Genomic DNA, 12,477 nt, shown 5'->3' with positions numbered 1-12,477 from the left:
GGGATGTTTTCGGTGAGAGACGGCCCCCCAAACTCTTGGTCCCATATTTGGATATCAGATTCGTATTCTACATTCAAATACCTTTTATTTAAGGCCCACGTTTCCATTGTCAGTAAATAAGTCCTGTTTGGGTGGTGGTTTGGGAAAGGGGTGGATCCCCAGAAACATGGTCCCACATTTGGATATCAGATTCGTATTCTACTCGCAAATACCTTTCATTTGAGTCCCATATTGCTATGGTCGTAAATGTGTCCCCTTTAGGGGATGTTTTTGGTGAGAGACGGCCCCCCAAACTCTTGGTCCCATATTTGGATATCAGATTCGTATTCTACATTCAAATACCTTTTATTTAAGCCCCATATTCCCATGGTCAGTAAATAGGTCCTGTTTGGAGGGTGTTTTGGGAAAGGTGTGGACCCCCAGAAACGTGGTCCCACATTTGGATATCAGATTCGTATTCTACTCGCAAATACCTTTCATTTGAGTCCCATATTGCCATGGTCGGCAAATTCCGATTTAGGGGTGTTTTGGGGGTGGGATGGCTCCATAGACAATTTTCCCGAATATTGATATCAGATTTGTGCTTTACTCCCAATTACCTTTCATTTGAGCCCCATGTGGCTATGGTCGTAAATGTGTCCCCTTTGGGGGAGGTTTTTGGGGAGAGGCGGTCCCCCAAACACTTGGTCTCATATTTGGATATCAGATTCGAAATCTACACTCAAATACCTTTCATTTAAGCCCCATATTCCCATGGTCAGTATATGAGTCCTGTTTGGGGTGTGTTTTTTATTTAAGCCCCATTTGAGTCCCATATTGCCATGGTCGGTAAATATGTCCGATTTAGGAATGTTTTGGGGCTTGGGATGGTCCCCCTAGCACTTGGTTCGACAATTGGATATCAGATACGTTTTCTTATCCCAAATAACTTTCATTTGAGTCCCATATTGTCGTGATTGGCCTAAATATATGTTTGGTAGGTTTTAGGGTGGGGCAGCCCCGCTAAGTACACCATCCGAAATTTGGATACCAAATTTTTACTTTTAGGTGTACTATGTGAGAGCACATAAAATTTCGCTTAAATCGCAGCACCCATCTCCGAGATTTGGCGTTTTTGAAAATTAGGGTAATGGGGAGGGTCCGCACCCCCTTCAGATATCAACAAATGTAGTACCCTATTTTCACCATGCGATGATTGTGCACCATCTGTGAAAATTTTAATTTGAAAAAATCGGTTCAGCCATTTCTGAGTCTATAAGGAACACACAAACATACAAACAAACACAAATTGATTTTTATATATAAGATGTGAGCTACATATAAATTTGGACTAGTTTTTAAGAAATTTTGCACTCATATTAAGATGTTAAATAAAATGCCTCATACTAAATTTTGTAAAGATCGGACCAAATTGTGGCTTCTACAGCCTTTAAAGGCCATATCGAATGAAAGATTTATGTGGTAGCTATATCTAAATCTGATCCGTTTTTGACGAAAAATTGGACACTTATTACGACACAGCTTACGCTAAATTTTGTAGAAATCGGACAAAAAATGTGGGTATCATAGACATTGAAAACCACATCGGATGAAAGACATATAAGAGATCTATATTTTAACCTGAATCGATTTTGATGAAATTTTGCTCGCACATTGGGACGTCCAAAAAAACACTTCCTGCCAAATTCTATAAAGATCTGATGAAAATTGTGGCTATTACAGCTTAAAAGAGCATATCGGATAAATGATATATATGTCAGCTATATCTAAATCTGGTCCGATTTTTTCAAAACCAATAGCGTTTGTTTTTGCACCAAAAAAGTGTCTTGCGAAAGGCGGAGAACAAATGCCTCCTGTACCTTGATTACAAAAATACATGGACAGACAGACCAGAGGAAAGACGGACATAGCTAAATCGCATCAGGAAATGGTTCTAAGCCAATCGGTATACTTATCGAGCAGCCTATCTCTTCTCATTCATTGCGTTGCAAACAAATGCTAATGGTAATAATAATACTGTACCACAGTGGTGATATATATTCAAACTAATTCAAATGAACTCCTAAGGACAAAGGAAATGCAATATTTGTGAGGTTTATGTACCGCCCTCTCTTGGAGTTGGGCAAATATTTGAACAAAAATTACTTTAGCTAATGGTGCTCTAGAAAGCAACTGAACTCACGCTGTTATTTTCATGGAATTTTTGTTGAAAATTTCCTAACCCACCTCTTAAATGTTTTTTTGAACTCCAATCTTTTGTATGGTTCGTAGTACTCCTCTGAATCAAGGGCGAGTGTAAATTCAACTGTTCCTGTACCATTTAAAATGTTGTTAACGCAATTTTCCATTTCGATTTCCGTTGTTATTTCCGGCTGTACAAATTCGTTGTTGTTATTGTAGTTGCTACTACCACATAGGAAGGCAGGCAGGCTGTGGCAGCAGACATCTATAGATCACACTAACACTTGCCATAGTAGCCCCCCAGGATGTGAGGAATGTGTAACATAACCATCATTTCTTTCTTTTTTTTTGTGCCAGACACGTTTTGTTTGTATTTAAATGTGCTCTTTTTGTAGCCTGCCGCTGCGGGTGCCATTGCTGGTATTGGTATGAACAAGTATTTCGAGTTTGTCTGTCCACTGCATCCGGTTGTCGAGGCAACATTCAGTCGCTGTTAGTTTTAGGATTTTGTATTTCTGATATTTGGTTTGGGCTGGTTTGCCATTGTACTTGTTGTTGGTTTTTCTTTAATCCTCTCGGCAATGAATGTCATGCAATCATATTAATCCCAGCAAAAGGATCATGCTGAAATGAGTTTGATAGCTTCGCAGAGCATGGGCAACAAATGCTGGCTTACCGCAAAAATATAAAAAAATAAATAAAAGGAAATTAGTGAAGGGGTATATTTTTACAACGGACTTTTTCCAATAGACTTATTTCAATGATAAGCCATTGGAGATATTTTGTTTTGACAGGTAAGTTTAATATTGTGTGTGGGATTACAAAATTTTTCTGATATCATATATGGGGTTCTTTAAAAGGCTTTAAGAAAACAATTTTTAGCATGCAGTACTATTGGGCCCGAACTTCTGGGACATTGAACATGCAGGCTAAGTCGTTGAAATTTATTAAAATACTAGCTGGACAGGGCCTACTCCGCTTCGCCCACTTTCACTCTCTTATCTATCTGAGCCCTATACGGTCACGTCAGTAAGAGAGTCCTGTTTGGTGGTGCTGGTATGGCCTTTCAGATATTTCGCGCCAATGCGGATATTATATTGGTGCTCTTCTCCCAAATACCTTTCATTGGAGCCATATATTGCTATGGTCGGTAAATACGTCCGGTATGGGGGTGGCTTTGAGAGTGAGGCGGATCCCCATATATCAGATTCATGCTCTGGTCTGAAATACCTTTCGATTGAGTCCCATATTATCATTATGGGTTTTTATTCCATTTGGCTGGTGGCTTTGGAGGTGGGGCGGCCCCCTAGATATCCCACCCATCTTTGCCACTGCCGAAAATCACATTGGAGATACATATCACTAAAGTCGGTATATATGTGTGGTTTAGGGGGAGTTTAGTGGGGTGAGGCGACCCTGAAATTCTTGGCCATGAAACACATACAGATTTAAGCCCCTTTTTGTCAAAATCCACAAATATGTCCAGTTTTGAGGGGTACTCAGGGTAGGGCAGCCACCCACGTACTTACAAACAAACAACAAATTTCGCCCATGAACATTCCACTAAGGAAAAGGGGCAAACTTATTACATATCAATGAGTGCAGCGGGTTCAAGTTTGAAACCCAATGATAAGGGGTCACCTATAGGCGAGTCCGAAAGGCGTGCCGCATTGCGACACCTCTTGGGAGAGAAGATTTACATGGCATAGTATCTCACAAATGTTGCGAGTCCGAAAGGCGTGCCGCATTGCGACACCTCTTGGGAGAGAAGTTTTACATGGCATAGTATCTCACAAATGTTGCCAGCATTAGCCCTGAAAAAATATCAGCATTGTGCTCTCCTCTCAAATTTCTTTAATTTGATCCCCAATTGGCAATGGTTGGGGGGCCCACCATTGCCCAGGATAGGGGGAGAAGGATTGCCCTCTGACATGTCATTTCATTTGAGTATAATTTATTCTCGGTCATCCTACATGACAGCTTGGCGTTGCTTTTATTGGGAGGAGAGGGTCGTCCTATTGAAGATTATTTTGGTGGGTTGACCGGTCCCAGACTCTGTCTTAACTGAGGATCCCCGATTCGTAGTCAAGTCTCAAAGACCTTTCATTCGATACCCATTTTTTGACGTTGGACATTTATGAACGTTTTGGGGATTTTTTTGGATTGGGGAGATCCCCTAGACACCTTGGACAAAATTAATAACAGATGTGTACTCAGTTTCCAAATATCTTTTTTTTTTTTTTGATATCCATATTTTCCCAATCGGAAAATTTGTCCTGCTGAGGGGTTTTGGGTGGTGGGGGGGCCCCCCAGACACCAAAAAAAAAATAATTTATCTCAGATTTGTATTCTACTTTTGAAAAGCTTTTAATTGATACCCATATTACTCAAAGCGGTTAAAGTGTTCTGTTTGGTGGTGTTTTTGGGGATGGGGTGCCCCCCGACACTTAGGGTAACATTTTAATGCCAAGTTCGTACTCTATTCTCAAATACCTTCCTTTTGATACCCATGTTGTTATTCTTGATCGTCGCGACATTTTATGTCGGTCTAGCCTTGTCCGTCCGTCTGTCCGTCCGTCCATCTGTCCGTCCGTCTGTCCGTCCGTCCGTCTGTCTGTCTGTCTGTCGAAAGCACGCTAACTTCCGAAGGAGTAAAGCTAGCCGCTAGAAATTTTGCACAAATACTTCTCTTTAGTGTAGGTCAGTTAGTATTGTAAATGGGCCATATCGGTCAATGTTTTGATAAAGCTGCCATATACACCGATCTTGGGACTTGACTTCTTGAGCCTCTAGAGGGCGCAATTCTTGTCCGATTGAAATGAAATTTTGCACGACGTGTTTCGCTATGACTTTCAACAATCGGTCCATAACCTGATATAGCTGCCATATAAACCGATCTGGGGTCTTGACTTCTTGAGCCTCTAGAGTGCGCAATTCTTATCCGATTGGAATGAAATTTTGCACGACGTGTTTTGTTATGATATCCAACAACTGTGCCAGGTATGGCTCAAATCGGTCCATAACCTTATATAGCTGTCATATAAACCGATCTTGGGTCTTGACTTCTTGAGCCTCTAGAGGGCGCAAGTCATAGCGACGTGTTTCGCTATGACTTTCAACAATCGGTCCATAACCTGATATAGCTGCCATATAAACCGATCTGGGGTCTTGACTTCTTGAGCCTCTAGAGTGCGCAATTCTTATCCGATTGGAATGAAATTTTGCACGACGTGTTTTGTTATGATATCCAACAACTGTGCCAGGTATGGCTCAAATCGGTCCATAACCTTATATAGCTGTCATATAAACCGATCTTGGGTCTTGACTTCTTGAGCCTCTAGAGGGCGCAATTCTTATCCGATTGGAATGAAATTTTGCAAGACGTGTTTTGCTATGACTTTTAACAACTGTGTTAAGTATGGTTCAAATCGGTCCATGACCTGATATAGCTGCCATATAAATCTATCTCTTCATTTTACTTCTTGTTCGAATTGGCTGACATTTTACACAGGTCTCCAATATATAATTTAATTGTGGTCCAAACCGGACCATATCTTGATATCGCTGTAATGGCAAATGGAGCAAATCTTTTCTTATATCCTTTTTTTGCCTAATAAGAGATGCCGGGAAAAGAACACGACAAATGCGATCCATGGTGGAGGGTATATAAGAATCGGCCCGGCCGAACTTAGCACTCTTTTATTTGTTGTGTCCTCATAAGCAGGTTAAGTTCGAAGATGGGATATATCTTGATATAGCCCCGTATAAACCGATCCGCCGATTTAGGGTCTTAGGCCCAATAAATGCACATTCGTCATCCGAATTTGGTGAAATTTGGGACAGTGAGTTGTGTTAGGCCCCTCAGCATCCTTCTTCTGTTAAGATTTGGATATAGCTGCCAAATAGACCGATCCGCCAATTTAAGGTCTAAAGCTCATAAAAGAGTAATGTTATGCGTCGCTCTTGTTTGTGTTAGTATTTTTCGAAAGCGCTTGTTTGCATATGATATCGACAAATAAAAGGACCAGATAGTCTTCATTTCCGGTTGCATTGACTGTTTTTTCAGTATTCATAAGTTAGTTCGGTTTATTGTAAGGTAAGGTCAGAGAGGCGTTATTTTTTTTTTTAAACAGACTCTCTTTGACTGTTTAAGTCTATGTGATACCACAGTAGAGACAGACCAGGCCTCTGTTGTGAATCAAACTCCTGACCCCCGTAAACTCCACTACGGGCATGAGTCTAAAATCAAACTGCGACAAATTTTGCCCTTCAACTTTTTGACTTAATTTCGATAGAAACCAATAGGATGCTGACAGCCAGCAATCGTTATTATTTAGATATCCTTTTTTTCATACCTTTTATTTCCTTTGCATCTCTGAACTTTTGTTGGCTTACACAAATTTCAACATATCAGCGACACGTCCGAATTGAAAACAATAAGCCGGTTTGTTGTGCCCCAGAAAAACGTATGATGTGAAGCTTTCAGGCTTTTTTTTTGTCCCTATGTCTTGTGGTCATTACTAACCTGAGCTGCGGATGTCTGTGATGATGGGCCACGAAGATTTCTAGTTTCAGTTGAGGCCAATTTAATGACACATTCATCCGACTTTGACTGTGATAGTTATGCACACGCCCACACATTCGTGCCACAGAACAATCATTCACTCAAAACTACACCACACATACAATAAACACTCACGTATTACACACACATTCTTACAGCCATTCATACATTTCAAAACAAAACACGCTTACGCCCAATGAAACACATTCATTCCAATACCAAGAAACGAAACAAAAAAAAAAAAGACCCAGAGTTCAAAATCACAGACATACACTCCAACACATACACTCAGAGTTCAGAATGATAAAGGACAATAGCTGCCAGTGAAATTAACACATACACTCACACTCATATGCAAATGCATATCAAGAAAGAATAGAACAAAAACAAAAACAAAAAAAAAAAAGAACTCTGCCACAAATGCGATGACGGCTGATGCTGCAGTTGACATGAAATTGGTTGACACTTTTCAGGCGCAACAATTGTACTCAACTGATGTATGTTCGGACTTGTAGACACAATGCGAATCTGCCTCCAAATGTTTAATAGATGGGAACTAGTCACAAAATGAGTACAACATGAAACTGGCACAAAATGGGAAGTGCCTAAAATCGGTGGAAATATCACTGCGTATAAGTTATGGCAATAGGTAAGACATTGCGCATACGCCGGTGTACCAGAATGCACTATTGTCTGTCGTACCGATTTTTATACCCTCCACCATAAGATGGGGGGTATACTAATTTCGTCATTCTGTTTGTAACTACTCGAAATATTCGTCTGAGACCCCATAAAGTATATATATTCTTGATCGTCGTGAAATTTTATGTCGATCTAGCCATGTCCGTCCGTCTGTCCGTCCGTCCGTCCGTCCGTCTGTCTGTCGAAAGCACGCTAACTTCCGAAGGAGTAAAGCTAGCCGCTTGAAATTTTGCACAAATACTTCTTATTAGTGTAGGTCGGTTGGTATTGTAAATGGGCCATATCGGTCCATGTTTTGATATAGCTGCCATATAAACCGATCTTGGGTCTTGACTTCTTGAGCCTCTAGCGTGCGCAATTCTTATCCGATTGGAATGAAATTTTGCACGACGTGTTTTGTTATGATATCCAATAACTGTGCCAAGTATGGTTCAATTCGGTCCATAACCTGATATAGCTACCATATAAACCGATCTTGGGTCTTGACTTCTTGACCCTCTAGAGGGCGCAATTCTTATCCGATTGGAATGGAATTTCACACGACGTGTTTTATTATGATACCCAACAACTGTGCCAAGTATGGTTGAAATCGGTTCATAACCTGATATAGCTGCCATATAAACCGATCTTGGGGCTTGACTTCTTGAGCCTCTAGAGTGCGCAATTCTTATCCGATTGAAATGAAATTTTGCACGACGTGTTTTCTTATTATATCCAACAACAGTGCCAAGTATGGTTCAAATCGGTCCATAACCTGATATAGCTGTCATATAAACCGATCTTGGGTCTTGACTTCTTGAGCCTCTAGAGTGCGCAATTCTTATCCGATTGGAATGTTATTTTGGACGACGTGTTTTGTCATGATATCCAACAACGTTGCCGAGTTTGGTTCAAATCGGTTCGTAACCTGATATAGCTGCCATATAAACCGATCTTGGGTCTTGACTTCTTGAGCCTCTAGAGTGCGCAATTCTTATCCGATTGGAATGAAATTTTGCACAACGTGTTTTGTTATGATATCCAACAACTGTGCCAAGTATAGTACAAATCGGTTCATAACCTGATATAGCTGCCATATAAACCGATCTGGGATCTTGACTTCTTGAGCCTCTAGAGATCGCAATTATTATCCCATTTGCCTGAAATTATGTACTACGAATCCTCTCATGACGATCAACATACTTGTTTATTATGATCTGAATCGGTCTATAGCCCAAAACAGCTCCCATATAAATCGATCTCTCTATTTTACTTCTTGAGCCCCCAAAGGGCGCAATTCTTATTCGAATTGACTGACATTTTATACAGGTCTCCAACATGTAGTAATATAATAATAGCAGAGCAAATCTTTTCTTATACCCTTTTTTGCCTAAGGAGAGATGCCGGGAGAAGAACTCGGCAAATGCGATCCATGGTGGAGGGTATGTAAGATTCGGCCTGGCCGAACTTAGCACGCTTTTACTTGTTCTCGCACTTCACCGTAGCGCAAAGGTTAGCATGTCCTCCTATGACGCTGAACGCCAGGGTGCGAATCCTGACTAGAACATCATCCCTCCAAATAGTGGCGACATTGAGGCCACCGTAGCGCAGAGGTTAGCATGTCCTCCTATGACGCTGAACGCCATGGTGCGAATCCTGGCTAGAACATCATCCCTCCAAATAGGGGTAACATTGAGGCCACCGTAGCACAGAGGTTAGCATGTCCTCCTATGACCCTGAACACCTGGGTTCGAATCCTGGCGAGACCATCAGAAAAAATTTTCAGCCGTGGTTTTCCCCCCCCCAAATGCTTGCAACATTTGTGAGGAACTATGCCATATAAAAACTATCTGGGTGGCAAACCTATTACTGTGACAAACCTTTTAAACGGACATGTAGAACAGTCAGCCCAATGCTCAAACTAAGGATATGCAAACCCTTAACGGTTATATAGGTAAGCTATTTGCTAGTAGAGGACGATCCTCTCATCCCCATTTACGGCCAAGTGTGTATGGACCGCCCGGAGGCCATCGTAGCGCAGAGGTTAGCATGTCCACCTATGACGCTGAACACCAGGGTTCGAGTCCCGGCGAGACCATCTTCAGCGGTGGTTTTCCCCTCCTAATGCTTGCAACATTTGTGAAGAATTGTGCCATGTACAAATTTCTCTCCCAAGAGGTGTAGCACTGCGGCACGCCTTTCGGACTCGGCTATAAAAAGGAGGTCCTTTATCATTGAGCTTAAAACTTGAATCGGACTGCACTCATGGATATGTGAGAAGATTGCCCCTGTTTTTTAGTGAAATGTTTATGGGCAAAATTTGCAATAGTGGCGGCATTACCGTTTAGTATGGCAGCCATATAAAAATTTCTCTCCAAATAGGTGTCGCACTGCGGCACACCATTGGGACTCTGCTGTTAAAAGGTGGTGCCCAATCATTGAGTTAGCGCTTGAGATATTCCTACAAATATTAAAGGGATTTTTGTACCGTACATTCCAAGAATACCAGGAGTAGAGAGAAAAACTAAAACAAAATACTTTCAAATATCTTCGTAGTAATTGGTGGTTTTCTCAGCCCCATCTATTATTCAAGTCAACCCATTTGCTGGCACATATGTACCTACCAGTACCTACATCAGGACACTTGTATGAAAGCAAGCAACTGTCTGAATCACGATGACTGACAACTGAATGTTTATGTGTGACATGTGAACTGAACTTTGCATAAAGTACAATTTGGAAATACAAGCGTTGGTTTGAGTGTCTGCTCTCTTAACTACAGTCCGATGATGGTGAACCTCAGTCAGTGCATTGTAAGGATATATGGATTTCACTGTATGTGTGCCGGTGTATGGTAACTGGAGTTAGGTTATGCTTCAACAAAATCCATAAGCAAGACTTTTCAGATTTTTCCTGCCATTATGGTAACATCATTGCTGTTCAGTGTTCAGGTGTTCAGTGCTCAGTGTTCTTCTACTCTTTACTGAGATTTGCCCCAAGAAATTAACTCACAACGCACTTTAGCAAAAATTTGGCATGTGGTTGCATTGTTGTTCTTGTTGTTGTGTTGTGTGCATTCCAATGAGGAAAACTTTTGGATGCTATGGATTCTGTGGAAATGTTAAGAAATCTTTGTTGATGCATTACGTATGGATTAATCTCTGATTGTGTAAATCTTTTTGTGGGTTCTTTTTTTTGCCTAAAACTCCGTAGACCCAAAGTCCATAGTGAGAGAGTGTAAGGAAAGTTGTAGGAGATAACTAAACTTTCGGTTGAATAATTTGTGTTGATTGCATAGGGGAATCCTTGTTCACGATTATCTTCTTACGCTTGGAAAGGAAAAATGAGATTTTCCGAAAACGGAATGGATGTTGCTGTAAAAAAATCAGATTTTAAAGAAATATGCCATTGGTAGATAAGCGATAAAGGCTGAGGTAATCAGAGATTTTTTTCAGTTGGATAAAAATTGATCTCTAAGTACTTTTTCTCAAATTAGATTTGAAGATTCTGCCATACCAAAACATGATTGAGATGGTTGCTAGGAACATATTCTTGGCTCTTTAAGTAAAATACTAGGTTTGTTTTATTTACCCCCTAAGCGGATTTTCTCACTTACTTTGTATAGAGAAAAATGCTAACCGATGTTCGTCAAAGCTTAGCAGAAAGCTAACGAGCGCGTCCACAATGTTGCAGATAAACTTCTGTTTATGCAGAGTAGCTGCAAATGCGGCCGCAGCTACTGCAAATGCGGCCACAGCTACTCTGCATAAACACAAGTTTTCCATTATCTGCAACATTGTGGACGCGCCCGTTAGCTTTCAGCTAAGCTTCGGCGAACATCAGCGAACATCGGTTTGCATTTTTCTCTTTACAAAGTAAGTGAGAAAATCCTTTTAGGTGTTAAATAAAACAACCCTAGTATTATACTAAATGAGCCAAGAATATCTTCCTAGCAACCATCTCAATCATGTTTTGGTATGGCAGAATCAACTAATCTAATTTGAGAAAAAGTACTTAGAGAACAATTTTTATCCAACTGAAAATATCTCTGATTACCTCGTGCGTGCAGTCAGCAAATTCGAGAGGACAGTCTCAGTGAGAGGTCAGGTTGTATTAACCCCTGGCGCTGACTCCTATTATGCTTGAAATGACAAAACGAGTTATTGGCGCCTTCAAATAAACTATGGCCAACATAAGCGTCTGTTCCCAGGTTAGGGGCGTCTGGTGGCAAGCGTCGGATCTTGGAGCAAGCGATTCGAAACATCGAGGGATACATGTGCGATCCCACATAACCCATGCGATTGGGGCGCTGGGCCAGTAACCAAAACCCGGAAATATATAAGAATTGGAATGCAAATTTTCCCATGGAGATTCCTTCAAAGAACTGACGCAAACTTCCCACACATCACTGAATGCTGTCCGATTCAAATTTTAGACTCAATGATAAAGGACCTCCTCCTTTTTATAGACGAGTCCAACGGCGTGCCGCAGTGCGACACCTCTTTGGGGAGATTTTTTAACATGGCACAAATGTCGCCAGCATTTGGAGGGGATAAATGGCGCAGAGGTCTACGCCATTGCAGTGGTTTATATGGCAGCTATATCAGGTTATAAACCGATTTGAACCGTACTTAGCACAGTTGGTGGAAGTCGTAACCGAATACCACATGCAAAATTTTAGCAGAGGTCTGCGCTATTGCAGTGGCCGCATGAGATCTGGTAGGGGGCTTACCGCCCTCAAAACTCAGAATTTATGTGAACTGTAGGCGGCGATCGAGGCCTTCATTCATTGCAGTGGCCGCAAAAGAAATTCTGGTAGGGGGCTTACCGCCCTCAAAACTCAGAATTTATGTGAACAGTATGGCGGCGATCAAGGCCTTGGGGTCGAGGATGGTGAGGTCGAGATGCGTGGCGGACTGTTTGGAATCCCTGGATAGGCTCCGGGCCCACGATGTGACGCTGACATGGTTTCCTGGGCACAAGGGGACTACAGAAAATGAGAGAGCGGACGAGTGCGCCAAGCGGGGTTCGTCTGCGCCGGGTGGACCAGC

The 12,477-nt window shown here is 41.5% G+C and overlaps 1 protein-coding gene across 1 annotated transcript in view; it reads right to left on the bottom strand.

Annotated features, from left to right (window-relative positions):
• Positions 1–2,425, bottom strand: part of LOC106091865 (uncharacterized) — a 76,205-nt gene extending 73,780 nt beyond the window's left edge. The window contains exon 1 of the mRNA XM_059367302.1: positions 2,227–2,425. The gene's annotated coding sequence lies outside the window, so the exon portion shown is untranslated. The remainder of the gene's footprint in view (positions 1–2,226) is intronic.
• Between the last annotated feature and the right edge of the window lie 10,052 nt (positions 2,426–12,477).

The sequence above is a fragment of the Stomoxys calcitrans genome, chromosome 4, assembly GCF_963082655.1.
Source record: "Stomoxys calcitrans chromosome 4, idStoCalc2.1, whole genome shotgun sequence".
NCBI classification, from domain to species: Eukaryota; Metazoa; Arthropoda; class Insecta; order Diptera; family Muscidae; genus Stomoxys; species Stomoxys calcitrans.
The sequence above is the reverse complement of the archived record's forward strand: the minus strand, read 5'-3'. Positions and strand labels throughout refer to the sequence as shown.